The following is a 20849-nucleotide window of genomic DNA, read 5'->3' on the forward strand; positions in this document are numbered from 1 at the left end:
AGATGTATTCTAGAATAAGTCAGCAGATGTATTATCAATTTAAGACTTTCTCAGAGAAAGAGAATCAAAGCATTTTGCATTTGTCTTCAGAAATGACAACATCACCAGCACACAGCCTTTGCTTTGTATGTATGTAAGTTATTTAAAACATTGTTTCTCTTAGAAATAGATAGAAAATAGTAAGATTAGACTAGCTGTTTTCTATATTTATGTCAGACTGTTCTATAGAATTATTTTAAGCATTTTCCTGTGATGTCTGAACTCTTGACTAGTACTGTGTTGAATTGAGGAGATTTGTCTTTTGTTTTTTACTATTTATTATTAAATAATTTAATCCTTTCAACTGTGGTTGTTTTGTGTAGAGATAATTTAAGCTCTAGAGTACATTGCATCTATATAGTGATACTGTCCAAGCCACTCTTATAAGCCTTGGTGTTCGTCATTCTTACTAATTAGATAATAATATTGCACAGTAATATTGGGCACCCTTTCATAACAGCCTTATTAGTAGCTGATGTTAGTGGTTGGTCCAGTGATTTCTACCTTATAGCCTGGACAGAGAAGGGGGCATAGCTGGAAAACCTGTGCCAGCCTTCCCCATGAGTGTATGTGTGTTTGTATATAACTCATATCTCAAAGTGTGTGTGTGTCAGCTACTTGGGCAGGGACACAAAGCACTGGTTGGACACAGAGGGTGCTAGAGTTTTAGGCTGAGACCTGTACCCTATAGATGTGCCAGTGGGGAGTTCTATTGGGGATCTGGAGAGAAAAGGAGAAACCAGCGCCTGACTGACTGTGATCTCTGTGTGCTCTTAAGGGAAATTGTACTTTACTGTGTGTGTACTTGTTATCCTTTGCAATGTGCATGCCCCTCACTGGTGCTAGTGGTGAGGATTGAGGCTTCTTGATTGCTGAGCCAGTGCATGGTTGTCACACTGCTATTAATGCATTTTGAAACGTTATCAAAGAATTTCATCCACTTAGTGAATTCCAAGATATTTGTTTCAGGCAGTTTAGAATTTTTTTCGGTAAAAGTCACTAGCTTGTGGTCTGGCTTAATCATGGTAGGAGAATCCAGGAGGATAGTGCATGGAGAAGATATATTTGTAAGGGGCAGTTCTAGAATATTATGTCCTCTAGTCATTTTTATTAAAATCTGGTTTATGGGCTTTTTTGTTTATTAAATCTAAGAACTTTTGGCCATAACCAGTGCTAGAAGTATAGGTACTGAGTGGTAATTAAAGACTTCTAAAATAATGGTGTTCTTCAGTACAGGGAGTTCAATGAGTGCATTTAGGAATGTTGCATGATTTTTGGGGGACATAGAGGGTGTCCTGTAACAGGCTAGGAGGTGATAGTTCATCATGTTAAATGTTATTTGAAATTCAACTAGTTCAATTGTTGAGTTTTTGGGAATCTCCCTGGAAATGATATGATCCTTAACAAATATGGAATCAACAAAAATGTTGCTATTGGGCCTAAAGTCTTGGTAGTCATAAACTTAAGTTTCAGTAATTACATGTTTCCAAATGTGAGAAAGCCTCAACTTCAGAGTTACTTGTTGAGACTTCTGTTATTGAGATGAGCCACTTTATTGTGATCCTGTTTGCAATATAATATTTTAGTGATGTCGGGATGTCAATTAGCTGGACTCCACTAGAAAGGGGATATGTGAGCAGCAAAGCCATTGGTCATTATGCAGAAGCCTTGAAATGAAAGATGCAGGTCATCCTTTGCAAAGAAGTATGTGTGTTGAGCATCTCATCCCATGCTGAAAAATAATGGATTCCCCTGGAATGACACTGACTGTTTAGACAATTGTTGTTGAAGCCAAAAATCTTTTGTCTGTAGCTAGGCATCATTCTTGGAGAAGGGTGCATTCCAGTCAGGACCAGTGTCCTGCTTACATTTCTGAAATGCATTGAGAATTTTGACATCTTTCATCAGGGTTTTGCATCCCATATCATTTATTCGCACTTGTCCCATCAGAATGTTGTTGTCATATTTGCTTAGTGAAAGTGTCTTGACAGCCTTCAGGATATCAGAGATACTGGCACCAGAAAGGCATCCCACTGCCTTTCTCCAGCAAATTGGTGAATCTCTGCACCTGGTTATACAGTCACTGATCACTGAAACATTTTTATTTGTGTACATGATATAATGTATATATATATATATATATATATATATATATATATATATAGGTCTACTTCAGAATGTCGACTGTTCAGAATGCCAACTTTCATATGGCCGACATCATATGATCAACATTCTGACATACGACATCCTGAAATAGTACCATTTACCTACTTGTAAACACAGTAAAACTGTGTTATGCAGGGGGGAAAGCCCCCCTGCTACTTAAATATTCTCACTCCGAGATTGCGCTACAGTGCAGGAAAGGGGAATCTCCCAGTCCTACACTGTAGTGGGATCTCTGCTGTCATTTGTTGGCTCAAACATTCGCTCATATGGTGTCGGCCACATGAGTTTCGAACATTTGAAAGTTCGAACAAATGAAGTGCTCCCATATATATATATATATATATATATATATATATATATATATATATATATATATATATATATATATATATATATATATATATATAGTGTGTGTGTCTATGCGTGTATCCACTTATATATATATATATATATATATATATATATATATATATATATATATATCTATATTTATATATATATATATATATATATATATATATATATATACATGAATTGCTTGATATATATTTTTGTCCACCCAATCACAATGCTCTCTCTCGCTTTATAGATATATATATATATATATATATATATATATATATATATATATATATATAAATATAGTAACTGCAGTGGTGGTGCTGCGGTAGTGTTGTCGCCTCACAGATAGACGTTGTCCTGTTCAATTCTCAGCTAGAGCATCTTCTGTGTGGAGACATGCGCGAATGGGCGTACTTTCATTGAAGGTTGTGCATCAGGGCTGGCAACTCGGCACATAAAAATCTACCGCCAATCATTAGCGGACCGGAGTTCCGCTGTGGCGACCCCTAACCGGGAAAAGCTGAAAGACACAACAATATATATATGTATATATATATATATATATATATATATATATATATATATATAGTGTCCAAGAATCAGTACATCCACATTTGACTAATCTTAAAAAAGAAGTTATATACTCACATAACGTTCCATATATGTTGTCCATTTTCTATACATCTGCTCCCACACATCCTCATTGTTCTAACCACAGTGCATGATCATGTTATGGCATACCCAAATGCGATGATATTTGACACCATCATCATCCTTGCACACACTGTTTTTTTTTTGGCACAACAGCATCCTGTATTTCTTTTCTAATTAAGTACCCACCCAACCCCCACCTCACCCCCACTGAATGGTTAGTTTATTTTAATTAATAATAATATCAGCTTAACATCTGCATTTAAATTAAAAGTGTAATAGACTTCGTCTCTTCTATACATTGAAAGAAATATTATTCAGTGCATGCTTCAGCTTTTTTCCTAAACATTTCCTTGTTAGAGCCTCATCCATTTTGCAAAGTGCTTTGAGATAAATCACTACAATAAAAGTTGAAATGAGTAAGCTGGGCCATTTAAATCCAGTAAAAAAGAACATTTTATATATAGAAAGGCAAATAATGGTAGTTTGGGAGTAATATGGAGAGTAATTTTACCTCCTACATTATTTATGTATAAGAACATTAGAACAATTCATGAATAGATTAAGAACATTATATTAGATGATAGTGCAGTGGAACCAAACAGTAACAAGTAAAAATGAACAGTAGAAAAAAGATGGGTAGAAAAATATTTTTAAACACCTTTATTAAATCTTAACATTTAAAACAATGACATAGGTGCACATACATTAAAAGAAAATAAATCAAATCATGGTAATATTTTTCCTTAAGCCAAAGTTTACAGTCAATTGCTTCTCTGGATCTAGGATCCAGCAAGTTGCATACAAACTTAGGTCACTACACCGCAGATACCAGTATGATTCTGTCATAGTTCACATTGGTGGAAATTGAGCTGAGACATACCTCTCCTGATTATATGAAGAGAGACATTATGGAGCTCTCTAAATGTGTGTCTCAGACTAGTATGTGCCTTGCATTGAGCAGCATTCTACCTTCACCAAGGATGATGCCACAGGATGAACAAGAAATTATTGACTTTAACAACTAGCTTAGCTTCTGATGTCATTCCAGGTGGATTCAATATCTGTCAACCTGGGGCGACATACTCAAAAACCATGTTGCTTTGCCAAAGGCAGCCTGCACCTGTGGCCCTCCTCAGACTTCTGGATTTTGTCTAAAATTTTATCCATCCCCCTTAAAGTCTTTTTTAGGCAATGCCAAACTGATAAATTTACTGACACAGCAAATAAAACTCAAAGGAACCTAAAGGTGTTACTGCTTAATGTAAAGATCCTTAACAAGAAGCTCTACATCCTACAAGTTGTCCTCACTCTAGAGAAATACATATGTGCTGTTAAAGAGACATGGTTTAAAGCAGCAGAAAGTACTCCAGCAGTGCAAGGCTGCAGTGACTTCCAAACATTTAAACCATCATCTGCACAGGCAGGGACTACAGGTGGAGGTGTCTGGATCTATATTAGCAACAAGTATATCTCAAGGTTGGTTAAACAGGATGATACCTTATTATATCTTAGCAAGCTATAGGTCACCATTTATGTCTTAATTAATCTCACAACTCATATCTAAACCTATTGGAGGCACTCTTCATCTAACTAAACACTATACTCATGAGACACTTTAACTACCCCTCTATAGAAATGGAAACATACACTGCCACCAGCTATCAGAAACAACATTTCCTGGACTTTATTAACACAAATGCCCTTGATCAGTTAGTGTGCACTTCATTCAGAAGTTCATACATACTGGACCTTGTTCTCACCAATGTGGAGTGTTGCACCCCTCCTCCCAATGTCATGTCCTTAGTGGTGAGGTCAGCTCATGCAGCTATCTCATTCAAAATAGAAATCGGCTTGGAAAACCCAGAAAAACCTATTGCAGTTAGAAACTATTCTTAAGCAAACTACATCCTATTAAGTGATGATTGTCAAAATCCAGTGCCCCATCCATCCCAGAATTCACAACAGCCTATGCCATATTATTAACAGAAACACTGTATAGACATGGAAGTGACTGCTGTACCTACCACAAGTAATCCTAAACCTCATTAACAAACCACACAGGTAGAATACTAATTTTAACATGATGTATAACAAAAGAAAAAAATGTCATGGCCACAGTCAGAAACAGCAACTTTTATAATGACAAGAGATCACTAATAAAACTAAACAGGGAAATAAGAGGACTAATTAAATCCAGCAAGGTCAATTACGAGGTTAAGATAGCTTCTCAGTCTAAAGACAACCACAAGGCCTTCTACAGCTATGTCTGAAACTTCAAAGGCAACACACAACAGTGTGCCATACTGATAGCATATTGTATCATCTATACTAAGCAGAATGACACAGTGAATCTGCTGGCTGACAACTTCAGCTGAAACTTTACCCTGACACAAATCCAAGCCACCTGATGTGTTGTAGAATGCTCAGCCTTCTGAACTACTGAACATCAACATGTGTATGAAAGAACATAATAACAAATAAAGATGCAGACAGAAGGCATTTGTTCTTCAGATATGCTGAATGCCAGAGCTAGCTTGTTGCAGCTGTGATCCCTTACTCCTTTTATATGTAATGGTCTTGGAATAAATCCACAGCTACCATCTTAGTGACCTGTACCATTTTAGTGACTGGTACTAAGCAAAACTACTGTTGAATTATGACGCACTAATACCAACTTACAGTATTAAGCTGAACTATTCTTGTTGAATTATGGGACACTAATATCAATGTATAATACCTTTGCAGTATGAAAATTATAAGTAACAACAGCAAAGATTATGTTGTATACCACTGCTGTAACCAAATATTATGTAATAGCCTATTTAGTTGTATAATGAGGCTTGCAAGTGTACTTTGTCTATATGATGCTATGCATGTACATGGCAAGAGTGAGTGCACATCTTGCTGGGCACACCATGTTTGTGATGTTTAAACTTCATTAAGTCAAAGTTCATTCTGTCTTCTGGGTGGTGTGTATTATTTATATGGTTGTGTACTATAATAGTTTAGGGTGAATTCTGCATGGATGGTCAGTAGTTGCCAGGATTTTTGAATTACTGATTCGACCCTTGAGAAAATCTTTATTTTTCTTTTAACTATTAGGTGTGCAACACCACATATTTATAAATCACTATGATTTTGTAATAAGAGTTCATGTATGATAACCAGTTCAATTACTAAAGAACATAGTGTCACATTAATAATAATAATAATAATAATAATAATAATGCCTTTTTGTTAACTAAGTAGGCCCACTGGGCTCACAATCCATTTTCAGTGGTGACCTGAGAGCAATGTTTGAATAAGTGACTCACAAAAGGTCACACAGTATGCAAATGCGGGCTGAGGGAATCAAACCCTGTACCACAGAAACTATAGCTTACAGCCTTAACCCTCTGCATCATCTGCCAGATATTAGTATTCCAGATGACTTTCTATTTATTAACATTTATAATGCTTTGGGTAGTCTTTGCCATAGAATGTTAACAACTCACCAAATATATTGTGGAATTAAACATGGTCTTTATAATAAATGAGTGCTTTTAGATTATGTACAATGCAAGTATTCAGATTAGAACTACTGGTTGCCCAGGGTCATTTCTTGAGCCTGCATCTATTTTAATGTTTTCTATAAGAATTTGCATATGTTCCCTGAGTACTGGCACATTGAGTATGCAAGTATGCTAAAGAATGAAAAATTATGACTGTTGTAAAAACATTCCTTAACACAGAAAGCAAGAATCGGTTAATGACTTTTACATCTGGTCAATAGCTAGCAGGTATCCCATCCATTTAAACAAATGCAAAATTATGCAGTTAATGATCAAAACATGTAACTAGTTTAGCATATAAACAGTAATCTCATATGGGCATCTTAGTGAAATGCTGTAGCATATACATTGTCGATAGTAGCCTAGTTTCAGGCAAGTGATTGTTGCCCATAACACCAGATAATTAAAATGAATGGAAAAATGTCCTTTTCCTTTAGTCACCCAATACTTGTTTAAACTGATCTACTGCTTGCTTGACAACTTAAATGCAGTACACTAAGTTCTGCAAGGAACGCAACTAGTTGACAAAATGTATTGCTTTTCTGTTTCTTTAAGCACACTACTAAGCACACACAACTCTGAGTGCACATTCCATCAGAAAATCATTTCAAGTGCTTATATACCATCATCAGATCACCTCTTAATCTCCTTCAGCTGCAATTACACACCAGATCTCTTCAGCCAGTTTGTACAGTGCACATTTGCAACATCTATAATTTTTCTAGTTATCTGTGTCAGAATCTCTTTATCTAGTTTATATCATTTGTTAGGTGACCACAGAGACACATACTGCTGAAGTACTATTTTTTTATGATAGAAGGATGAGGAGTTATTTTGTTTTGTTTGTTTGAGTCATTGTTTATTGATCCCATAGACCCTCTTTAGCCATGATGCAGGCTATAAGGTCCATAATTGAAGTTACAGAAAAAACATTTGTGGAAGGCTACTAGATACGTAATGAAATAAGAGAAATAGAAGGGATTATGATGATATATGCTTTTAGCATGGTATACATAAAACATACATGTATTAATGCTCATTACCAGTTTTGTAATTGCTCGTACCTGTACTGCTAAACAGTTATGCAATAAAACACAACAAACAGTGAAGTGAAGCACTTGAAGTATACGACAATTGTACTGATGGTATATAGAATGGAGCCAGTTGTATTAATGATAAATGAGGTGTATTAATATGAACAAAGATTAGAGACTGTCATTTTCTCCTCCTGGTTTTTGATTTTTTATGGTGAAAAATATAGAGTATGGCTAGTTGAAAGTGAACTATTAGATGTGCCTTTATAGCTAAAGAAATGAAATCAGAAAATATATTCATACACAAATGCATGCACTCATGTACACAAAGGGCCTGATCCAGTAAAAGGTTACCTATGCAGCTGTCTAGAACCAGATGTTGGCAGACAGGTCCAATAAATGATGAAAAAAAAAACAGAAGAGAAAGTGTCCCATGCACATAGCCTATACAATTACCTGCAAATCAGGTTCATTTAAATGTCAGACTGCTCTGTTTTTACTCTAGTTCTTTTATTGGCTTGAATGCAGAGCATTCGAGCCAATAAGAGACTTCTAGGAGTTGAGTAGTGTGAAGCATGGTCTTTTCATTGCCCTTTCATTCTTAGGACAAAAACAAAAAATCCAATATCAGCTGCTGGAGGAACTAAGTTTTTCCTGAAAACAGATTGTGTGTGTGTGTTGTGTGTGTGTGTGTGTGTGTGTGTGTGTGTGTGTGTGTGTGTGTGTGTGTGTGTGTGTGTGTGTGTGTCTGTGTGTGTGTGTGTCTGTGTGTGTCTGTGTGTGTCGCAAGAACAAGAGTATAACATCAAAGGAAATTACAAATACAAGCTCCCTTCCTTCTACAACACCCTGGGTCATTGTGAAGGTACGAGTATCACTTCCTAAAAAATGAATTCATGTCTTACCATAACATTCCACCAGTGTTGTTGATCTTTGTTCATTCATTACTGATGGGGTTATCGGTTCTATCCTCGGAACCGAGCCGGCCAATATCAAGCTAACATCAGCCAAAAACTCTCGAGCCAAGGTCCTAACCAGAATGCTCTGCTCCCTGTTACCTCAGACTGGGTTTACAAGTTGACAGATAAAAGTAGAGGCTACCTCTGGTCATAACAGACCTACAAGAAAGGAGTACATGAGATAAACCAAGAGCCTCCGGATGGGGGACGGAAGGTGGGAAGTAATGAATCAACGAAGATCAACAACACAGATGGAACATTATGGTAAGACATAGCTTCTTTATCTGACGTTGTTAATCTTCTTTCATTCCTTACTGATGAGACAGAGTACCCAGCTACCTGTATTCCTGGGTGGCCCTCATGGAAGGACATTCCTGAGCATCATGGAGCCAAAGGAAGCTCTAGCTCTGGAGGCCAAGTCCAATTTGTAATGAAGAATAAAGTTATGAGGTTTGCCCCAAGTTGCAACTGAGCAAATATCATAGGGAAGTCTTAGCATGGAAAGCTTCTGAAGTTGCCATAGACCTTGTAGAATGTGCTTTGACTCTATGAGGCAACGTGAGATTGTTTTTGTTGTAGATAAAAGTTTCCCTTTGACTGGGTGGAACGTCGGGTAATACTCTTGATGAGACTGGGCAAAGGTGGAAGGGGATGTGATAGCCTCTGGATATAATCCATTGTACCCAAGAGTCAGTTGTTATCTTTTGCCAAGCAGTGGGGTACAAGGAGAAATTACCCCTGACCGCTTCCAGAGGTGAGCAGTCGGGCAACGCTTCAGGAGCACTGATACGGTTGGCCAGAGAAAGAATCTCTGGAACCCCAGTTTAGCAGACCCCCTCTGCCCTGAAAGGGGTGTCTTCCATTGGAGTTTCCCCCTCTGCCTCTAGGGGAGAACTTGGCATGTGCATCCTGGAAAGAAACCTGTGATTTCTTGTGCCATATCTTTCTGTTCCTCTGATTTCTGGAGTAGAACTGCTGAGGAGTGGAGTGTCTGACACCAATGGCAGACAGGGTCTTGCCATCTTGTTTGCACATTGCCAGCATATCCTTGACTTTAGGGCCAAACAAAGAAGCAGCCTCTATGGGGGCATTCATGAAGGAAGCCTTAAAGGAGTCCACAAAGTCACAAAGGCACACCCAAGCATGTCGTCTGGTGACTATACCTGTGCCTGCCACTCTAGCTTCCCCTTCTGTTGTGTGAGAAATAAGACGCATGGAAGAGTTGGAAATGGACTCTAGGATGGCTATCTGAGAAGCCACATTATTACGGACTTTGTCAGAAACAGCTCCTGCCAAGGTTTCAGAGAACTGGTTGATAAGATCTCGCTGAAGCCTGATAAAATGTGCCAAATAATTCAAAAACCTTATGGCGAAGGTCGATGAAGCAAACACATACTTTCCTAATCTGTCAGTCGCCCGTAACTCCTTGTTGGGCAGATGGACAGTTTGGCTCTCTTCTGCCAAATCCTTCTTAGTAGCAGCTGCCACCACGATAGCATATACTGGAAGACCTCATGACCAATGGTGGTTTTTAGCTGGGGATGACAATATTTTATCTGGTCTCTTAGGTATCGCTTCCATGGTGTCAGGAGCCTTCCATATGCGCTGCACAGTGAGCTGGATGAGCTCATCGGCAGGTGGGGTGACCCAGGAGGTAGGGGTCTGGGCACAAAAAGCCTGCAGGAATACAGATTCCTCAGAGGAAGGATTAGAGGGCTTCCAGTCACCCCTCTATCTAAGGATCTCGAGGATGTCACCATAGGACACCTCATCAGAGGGTGACCGTGGGGACCCTTCCCTGTCAGCAAAATCTGTATCTTCAGTCAATCACTCCTCAGTGGAGTCCATGTGCTTCCTGTTACATGATGCTTTGTGGGTTACTTCCTCACTGGGAGGTTCTAGGAAAGACTGCAAAGAGGGGGTCTCCTGAGGAAGAGGAACCTGAGGCTCATGTGCCCGGTGTCCGGCAATTGAAGTTTGTGGCAGTTATGACACAGAGGGGGAGAGAACTCTGACAAATGAGCTTTGCCAGTGGAGGCAAACGCCCTCTCCATGGCCTGGAAGGCTGGCCCACCCAAGGATGGATGGGAGCTCAGAACCAAGCATGACAACCTCAGAACTGGGGTCACACACCCCCAGACCAGGAGTCTCAAGAGGACCGTGAACCATAAGAGAGAGAACACCCCTGGAAGGTGCCATAGAAAAAATAGGCATGGAGCCAGAAATGCTCTCCCCAACGGCACAGCCACTGGTCTGAGAAGAGCCCAATGCCCAGTGCACCGAAGGCCACAAGGACGACTCTGGTTCCACAGTGAGATCCACTATTGGAATCGGAGGGAGTGAAGCTGGTGTCGGAGTAATAGGCTTCGAGACTTGAGTGGACATCAAAGGAGGAGTATACATTGGGGTTTGAGGAGGTATATGTTCACCTAAATGAGGGAACATGGACTTCGACAGTTGAGAGAGACCTCTGGCCACAAGTAACTGGTTAACAAGCCACAACACATCCTGTTCAGAAAGACTCTTGATTGACCTCATGGAGGAAAGCTGATGGCAATTCTAGCCTTTCTAGGAAAGGACTATACTGACTGCTAGCAAAAGGATCCAGTGAAGGGGAATATTTTGTCCTTGCTAATTCAGTAGGTGCAGAGTTCGGAGCAGAGGAAGTCTGCACAGAAGAAAATGGTGTGGAAAAAGTCTGCACTGAAGATGTCAGTGCCATAGTAGTTAAAGGTGTCTGCACCGTAAAGGCAAAGGTCTGCCCCGAAGGGTACGGTGTCGTTGTGGAAAGTGTCTGCACCAGCAATAAGGACGGTGCCGAGAAGGACTGCACTGAAGCACATGTCGGTGCTGAAAATGTCTGTGCCGTGGAGTACAGAAGAGTCATATTTGGAGCTGAAGGTGACTGTACCAATGGTGCCGAAGGGGATTGAACCTGTATTGACGGTGCCGTTAGGGGTTTCGACAGAAATGTCGAAACCATAGTTGTCTGCACCAGGAACTCTGGTGCCAGTATCGATAAAGGAAGCATGGCTATAGTCAGAATCATTTGGAGTAGTGCCGAGCCTGGAGGCGACAGCGTCACAGGGGAGCAGCGCCGAAGTAGTAATAAATTTTACCTTCTTGTGAGTCAACTCCCTATGATCTCCAGAGAGAGAAGAAGTGAGTGACTTTGATGAAGAAGAGGAAGAATGCCTCTTGCGAGGTTTAACAGGAGCGGTTGAGCCCTCCAACTCAGAAATAGCCTCAGAGAAAGGAGACTTGAGGAGACCTTTCAAAATTAACCTATTCTTCCTCTCATTGAGAGTCCTGGTAGAGACATTTTTACAAATCCCACTCTGAGGATCCATAGTCAAGTGGGAGACACATAAGTCATGGCCATTGTAAAGTGATAATTTACGGCCGCAATCCTTGCACTGCTTGAAACCAACGCTACTTTTCTTATCTGATATAACTGGTGTGGAGAAGAAGCACAGTACCAAAAGGAAGAATAAAGGCTACCCAACAAAAGGGTAAAAAGAGAAAAAGAAGGATTACCAACGATGGTAATGGAGAATTACCACAAGGTAAGAAAAGAGGGTAATAAAGGGAAAAGACTAAATGGAGAGAGTCTAAAGTGTGCAATAGGGTAGGAAAATATTAGAATAAACTTTTGAGAAAAATTTAGAGTAATAATATATAAACTTTTAAAAAATTAGACAGCTGAGAGAGTGGCTTGACACGGCTGTACAGCAACGTGGCAAATTAGATCTGAGGTAACAGGGAGCAGAGCATTCTGGGTAGGACCATGGCTCGAGGGTTTTTGGCTGATGTGAGCTTGACATTGGCTGGCTCAGTTCCGAGGACGGAACCGATAACCCCATCAGTAAGGAATGAACGAAGATTAACAACATCAGATCATATTTTTCTCTTAGATTATCAAGGATTATAATCCATCAAAAATACCAGTCATCATTAGTTTCATAGTTCTTTATCATTTACAAAATACATCTGTCATTTTGCCTCATAGATTTTATGCCTGGTCCTCCTTTTTTAATTAATTTATTAAATAAGCAAGGGCAACCTAGGAGTCTAGGAGTCATAGGTCTAGTTAAGAGACTTGCTCAGAGTCACACAGTAGGTAAATGAAAGAAAAAAAGAGTCAGACCCTACCCCCTTGACTCCAAGAAGCTGCTTACCTTAATCATTTGCACTGACTGCAAGATCTTCATTAATTCATTAATTTCTTCATTTTCTGATAAAATGACTGAGAGTTACAGTCATCCAATAATGCCAGTCATTAGAGATTCATAGTTCTTAGTCTTCAAAATATTTGCACATTCATGCAATATTGGTTGTTTAGTTAACTTTTTAGGTGAATTACAGTTGTCTGTCACTTAAGGCTCTGAGTTGATAACAAAATGCTTCATGTAGTCATGGTTCAAGTCCTTCCACCCACTAAGCTCCTATAAAGAGGCACTTTGGTTTACTTAACAAACAGATAAATTAAAATGTGTTCCTTTTTGGTCCTTTCTTCTTGTATTATTCTAGGCTTTGTCCAGAATTCTTTATCAAACAAGTTGAGTGGTGTTTTGGTCTATTTCTTGTAAAATGTGTGGCTTTATGGCAAAATTATTTTGAATTGCAGTCATTAAATAATGACAGGCATGTGAGCTTTGGACTTTGTCTCCTTAGGAAAACGTTTGTTAATGCAAAGATCTGGGTATATAAGCAAAATATTTAAAATCTGTTCTGAATTTTCGGGTGCTTGTCCCTGATTTTTGATCAAAGAGGTTGGGAAGGACAGAGAGGAGTTACAGTGGGTTGCATTTCATAGTTCTCACTGCAGGGAGATGAAGTGCACTTCTGGGTTATTATGTATGGATTTGTTGATTTATGTTATTGCAAACAAACATCTAAAGTATATTCTGTCGAGTCAGGGTCTGTAACCAATTGTCACAGCTCTGTGTGTGTGTGTGTGTGTGTGTGTGTGTGTGTGTGTGTGTGTGTGTGTGTGTGTGTGTATCTGTGTCTGTGTCTATGTGTGCGTGTGTGTGTTGAAATGCTTGTTCCGTCATCAAAAAGTAGTTATGGTGTAAAGGAGGGAATTGGTTTTAGTGCATAGGAACATCATCATATGAGACAAATTCTTTGGGTATGATCTTTAGTTTCCTTTAATGGTAATATTTCAACTATGAATTCTTTTTTTTAATTTCGCTTGTTGTTTTGCTGACACACCTGTGTAAAATGTATTATGTTGGGCTATAACAGTTTGTCTGGCATTGAGTGCAGATAAGTAAGACTATGAGCTGTTAATGAGCTGCTTCCAGATTTTGATTCCTTCAACCTCCATTACCCTGCCTAGAAGCCCATTTCACCATGATCTCACACACACACACACACACACACACACACACACACACACACACACACACACACACACACACACACACCTGGAAGCCACAATGTACACAGTAGTACAATTCATAGACATCCTGCAGCTCACTAACTAAAATATCCACAATGCTAGAAAACATATGTAAGACATGCTGGTACATAATCCATCATTGTAGTAAATGGCCTTAGTTAATGAAATGCTTCCAGTATCCCTATATGGTCTGTTTCACATGAAACACCAGGCCTTCAGAATTCTGTCTTAGGTTGTGCAGCATGTATTACAAAGGTTGGCATGGTGCAGTACTTTAGTATTCAGACTCACATCATCATTCAGTGGCAGGCTGAGTGCTGCTGAAGAATTTATAACTACTTCCATTGCAATAAGAGGGCCTTGCTACTGCAAAACTTGTGCATGAGCTCCCAGTCCTTAAGTGACCACATCTAATGGTCTTGTCTTGGTTGCATGAAGCTTGGTTTCTAAGACCTGGTGTGATGGCATATCCCCATAAGGTCTGGGGCCAGGGTTATGCCATTCATCAGTAGCAAGTAGATGGGTTAGGAAAAGATCTGACCTAGCTGAAAAGATAGGTATAACCTATCCAACACCTTTTATTTTATTTTACTTTGTTTTGTTGACCAGGAAAGTCCATCTGGGAAATAATATCCCCTTTTCAGCACAGACCTATAGAGAAAAGCGTTGATTTACAGTAAAACATATAAATTATAAAACATTTTATACACAGTTTTAGAACAGATGGTTTATTTTTATAAAATAACAATTAACAAAGTTCAATAACAAATTATACAGCATATTTACAGTTTGAGAGATACCAGGTTTAGATACACAAGTGAAATGTCATTGCTGAAGCATAATTAGGATAGACAGAAAAGTTTCATATCAAAATAATACAGCATATTTACATATTATAGAAAAGTTTCATATCAAAATAATACAGCATATTTACATATTATAGAAAAGTGTCATATCAAAATAATACAGCATATGTTCATGTTATCACTGAAGTGGTGTTACGAAGAAAGTTACAAAACACAATGCAGCACATTCACGCAGGGTACTGAGGCAAGTTACAGAGAGAGAGAGATTTCGAGTAGCGGTATTGTCAAAAGGGTATTAAATGGTATAGTTAGTGCGTGTAATTGGAGGAACATGCAGAGAGAGTTGCTGAAACATTATTGGAGTAGGGGTAGTGAAAGTAGTAGAAGGAATATGGGAAGATTTGATGATAAGTGTTGATGTATTGTAAAGAAGCAAGTGAAGGAGAGTGGGGTCAAAGTGTGTGTTGAGATATATAGAAGCCATTTTGCAGGATACTAAATTCCATAGACTGAGGAATGGAGTCACTATTCTGGTAAAGACCAGATGAATGAAAGGAGTTTAGTGAGAAGAAAGAGAGTGATGTGTGGGTCGATAGAGAGAGGGGGTATGAGTTGCAGTAGAAATTCTGCTATATGTCAGCATTGATAGGATAGGAGATATTTGAGAGTACTAGGAGAGGATGGTAGAAGCTAAAATAGAGTAAAAGTGCTGAAAAGGTTGGAGTGGTTAGGAGGAATTATAGATGCATTTTGGTGGCAATGACACATAGAGATTGTGGTAAGAGAAGGACTTCTAAGAGTGTTGGGTCTTTGGAACTATCCAAGGGATGTATAGGAGCAAAGTCACCGGATGTAGAGGTGGAATTGTTGAAGAGATTTGAATGTGAGAAGGTTGATTTGTTGTCGGAAATGGATCTTAGAGATGCAGTGTGACTATAGAGACTTGCCAGTGGTGTTCTGAGTTTTGGTTAAGAGAAAAGATTGTCTATAGAGGATAGAGTTTGGTTTGGGGAAGTTCTACAATGTTTGCTAACTCATGGCAGATTTGTGGTTTATGGATTATTTTGTGGATTGACAGCAACTAAGTTGTGGAAAGATAGTGTGGTAGTTCTCACCATTGTAGATGATTTAAAGTGAGACAATGGTGGGCTCTGACATAATGGTTACCAGCAAATTTGGCTATTTTAGTTGTAGCATAACTCAGCTTTCATTAGGAGAGATCATTGAAAGTTTGTGAAAATAGGAGCAGTGTATAGTAGTGTGGATATTAAAGATATAGAGGCATTATCTGTAAAGAAGGATTTGCTGCAATATAGGCAGCCTAGTTTATGGTGTTTTCTAATTGCTTGTTATATATGGATGTCAAAGTTCAGGTGCTCATCAATGATGACCCCAAGTAGTTTAGTGTGTGTGTGTGTGTGTGTGTGTGTGTGTGTGTGTGTGTGTGTGTGTGTGTGTGTGTGTGTGTGTGTGTGTGTGTGTGTGTGAGAGGCGAGTTCAAGTGATGTGTTATTTGCAGAGCTGATCAATAAGTTAGGTTCTATATTATAAAGGGTTTTTGGTGTAAAGATCATTTTACAAAAGATGAGCATTTTTGAGCCATGTTTCAGTGGAGGAAAAAGCATTTTTGTGTTTTTTTCTTGAAGATCAGAAAGTGTACTAGCAGTGCATATGAGAGTTGCATCATCATCAATATATTGAAGTGTGGTAGCTTTATTGTCTGATATGTGGAGGCTGTTGATAAAGATATGGAAAAGTATAAGCCCTAATAGTCAGTCATGTGGGACACTCACTGAGATGTGTAGGAATGGGGATAATTCCTTCAACTACTTAACTGCCTGCAGTCTGTTTGTAGGGTAACGGTGTAACCAGAAAAGTGTGACATGATCAAAGCCAAATAAGGAAAATCCAGAAAGAAGAGTCAGCTGGGATATGGTGCTTTGGAGGGCTCCAGGAATAGAGATAATACTAGGTTTCTAGGGTTTCTGTGCATATTGGCATGGTTAGTGAAGCTAAGGAGAGAACAGTGTCATCATGGACACTGAAACTATGCTGTGATAAAGTAAGGAGGTTATTGTCTATAAGATATTTGATATTGTGAGTTTGGATGGAAATACTATGACTATGGGGGAATAGTTACAAAATTCATTTGAATCACCACCTTTATGTAAGGGAACGATTAAGGATTTTTCCAGGTGTCAGGTATGTATTTTTCTCTTATGGACCTTTTTCTTTGGATTATGATTGGGTAAGCCAGTGCATCAGCAGCCATTTCCATGTATTCAACTGGAAGGTTGTCAGCAGCAAGAGGAGTGGGTTTAAGCTTTGGGAGCATTTTTGAAATGATGGAGATGGTAACAGACATAATGTGAAATGCAGGGGCACCCAATGATTGTGGTACAGGGTTGGAGAGGGTATTCAGAAGGAGAATGCTAGTGGCAGAGGAGACTGATTATATAAAATGTGAGCTGAACTGGGTTGCACTAGGGTCAGTAAGGTTTGAAGTGTAGGGACATGGTTGGCTTTTGCAAATTGTGTACAGATGTCCAAACTATCTTTGGCATGTAGATGTGGGAACCTTGGACCAAGGTGTAGAACAACTTTTTGTCAGATCTAACATGATTTTTACTTTGATACATGGTTCTCTATAATATTGTGGGATGGATTATGTTTTTGAATGGATACAACATTTCCAAGGTTTGTCTTGTAGTCTCATAAGTTGCTTAGTGGCTCTATTAAGCCATTGTACAGGGTTGTACTTTACTCATTGTTGTCTGAATGGGGCTACCTGGTTTGGTATTCTGAGAAATGTTTCATTGAAGTGGCAGATAGCATCATCCAGGGAGAACTTTTTTTATTATGTGCTAGTTAGAGACTAAATAATTAAACATTAAAATGTTACAGACTAAATTGTAGTTGTGAGTTTTAGTAGTCTGAATGGGTAGCCTTCATATAAAGGGAGGAAACTGATCATCTAGGAGTTGGAGAGGGTGACAGAAAAGGTACTTCTCTTTGGAGTTGTAGTAAGGGTCCAGTCAATGGTGGAGAATTGATTTGAAAATTTGTTATACATAGATGGAGAACTGATACATTGTCTAAACATGTACAAATTAATGACAGATATAAGGTAAATATAAAAAGATAGTTGGCCAGTCTTTATTTAGGTCACCTAACATGAAGGTTTCATGATTAATATTGATGGATAGCCAGGATAAAAGGTTTTCTACCAGAAGAGTTGTTATTACCAAGTGGGGTGTAAAGTACAATTATGCAGATATGTTTGGGGTCATTGATCTTTAAGAAAAAGATCAGAAATTTGGTATTATCAAGAGAGAGAGTACAGTGTGGAATTGCGTAGAGCAACAACACATATAGCTTTTTTGTGTGCTGTGTCTAATCTCAAGATACACAGAAAAAATTACTGAAACAACATACTAAACAGTTTATTCGTAAAAGCAGACTAAACGGTTTATTCCTAAAAGCATACTAAACAGTTTATTCGTATTCACCAATATTCTTGTTTTTTCTGCTGATCTAATCATAAGATATCATGGCCTGGATGTAGTACTTCTTCATTCTTTGTGCATGGATTTAGCCAGATTTCAGTTAGTGCTTAGATATTGGGTTATGGAGGGATGGCCATGCATGTATCTATATATTTTGTTATACGTTTTGACAGCTGATATACTGTAATAGGTAATAGTAGCCCAGCAGTAGATTGTACATTAGTGTTGTTGCAGGTGGATAGCATGGGGGAGGGAGATATATGAGGGGAGTGTCCAGGGTTTGGGTGTATTTTTACCAGATAAAGTAAATGGTGGGGGTGCAATATAGATAAGGGAGGAGATGCTTGGTTTTGTTTTTGTTTTATTTTTATTCATGGCAGAATACATTTGCCTGACTTATAAGAGGATTTGTGTAGAAGAATGTGAGTGTGTGGTAAGAAGCATGGGGAGATAAAGTGATAAATTTTCTTAGCATGTGTACGTGGGATTTGGGGACATGTATTGTGTTAGAGTGACATAGAGAATTCTGTATAAAAGGGAGTGATAAGTGGTTAGCTGGGAGAGAGATAAAATAAGATGAATAGTAGGATGCTATTGATCTGCAGTTTCATGGATCAGGTGTTGAATAGGAGAGTAATAGAGAGGGTCAGAGTGAGGTTTATGTAAAGGAGAGAAATTAGAAGCATTGGATGGGAGGTGTAGGACCAGAATGTAGTAGGAGGAGAAGCAGGATCAGGAGGAAGTAGAAGAAGAAGTAGGATCAGGATGAAGTAGGAAGAGAAGTAGGATAAGGATGAAGTAGGAGGAGAAGTAGGATCAGGATGAAGTAGAAGAAGAAGTAGGATCAGGATGAAGTAGGAAGAGAAGTAGGACCGGGATGAAGTAGGAGGAGAAGTAGGATCAGGATGAAGTAGAAGAAGTAGGATCAGGATGAAGTAGAAGAAGAAGTAGGATAAGGATGAAGTAGGAGGAGAAGTAGGATCAGGATGAAGTAGGAAGAGAAGTAGGATCAGGATGAAGTAGAAGAAGCAGGATTAGGATGAAGTAGAAGAAGAAGTAGGATCAGGATGAAGTAGGAGGAGAAGTAGGATCAGGATGAAGTAGAAGAAGTAGGATCAGGATGAAGTAGGAGGAGAAGTAGGATCAGGATGAAGTAGAAGAAGTAGGATCAGGATGAAGTAGGAGGAGGAGTAGGATCAGGATAAAGTAGAAGAAGAAGTAGGATCAGGATGAAGTAGGAGGAGAAGTAGGATCAGGATGAAGTAGAATAAGTAACTGGCTTATAACAGGGAAAAGAGAATGAAGGGAGAGAGAGAGGTAAAGTGTAGGTATATGAGGAAAGGGATGCTAGTTAATTGTGTTGCTGTGTGATAGGAGCTGATAAGATGATAGAGAGGTATTGCTTAATAGGTGGATGACTTAAGGGGGGAGGTAGCAGGTCGGAGCTATGGATGGTAGCAATTTTTTGGTAATCTTTTTGTAGTATTAGAAGAAGGAGGTGATCAGATTTGGTGTTGGCTCGTGGCAGATTGTTGTGGGTGTAGGGTTGGTTGCTATGAAAGTTGGTGGGTTGAGTTAAGTAGTGTTTTTTAGGTGACACTATTATGCTGCAAAGTAACTGGAATCCGATTTACTAAATGAGGGAGTGGATTATCAGGTGGGACATTTCTGGAGGGAGGAATCTTTGTTCTGATGTTTTTAATTTGGGTTGGGCTTCTGAAAAAAGACCTGCAGATTGAGAGAGAGGCCAGAGTTTGTAGATTATATGATTAGAGAAAGATGTGGTGTGCGGGAATGGGAATAGGGTCAAGGGAAAGGTAAGCTAAAGTATTAGTGAGGGTGAGCAGAGGGTGTTTCACCCACACCGAATGATGTGGATATCCAGAAAACAGTCTGTGAGTGACTGTTATTTCCCCTGTCCATCTTTCTAATGTCTGTTAACACTAACCTTAACCCTCCACCTTACCTTAGAAAAAAACTTTTTGTAGCACTATCACTAGTCAGACAAATTTGGTCTGAATGTTATGCTATGGTTTTTCTTCAAAGAAGAAGAAAGGAAAGTGTTTTCCTTTTGCAATCTTTGGATTTCAGTGTGTTTGATTTTCACTGTCAGTGTTTTTCCATATGTCGGAATTGATCAGAATTAAATCGAAATTGTGCATATTGATCAGTTACCATGAACATGTGTGTGTGTGTCTGTGTGTGTATATATATATATATATATATATCTATATATATATATATATATATATATATATATATATATATATATATATATATATATATATATATGGGTCCTAGTTAAATAATCGAAGTTCAGAACTTCAAATGTCATATGGCCAAAACCATATGATCGAAGTTCGAAAACTTTGACCATTTAAACGG

This window comes from Protopterus annectens, chromosome 2.part1 (genome assembly GCF_019279795.1).
Source record: "Protopterus annectens isolate FY-2018-M chromosome 2.part1, PAN1.0, whole genome shotgun sequence".
NCBI lineage: Eukaryota > Metazoa > Chordata > Ceratodontiformes > Protopteridae > Protopterus > Protopterus annectens.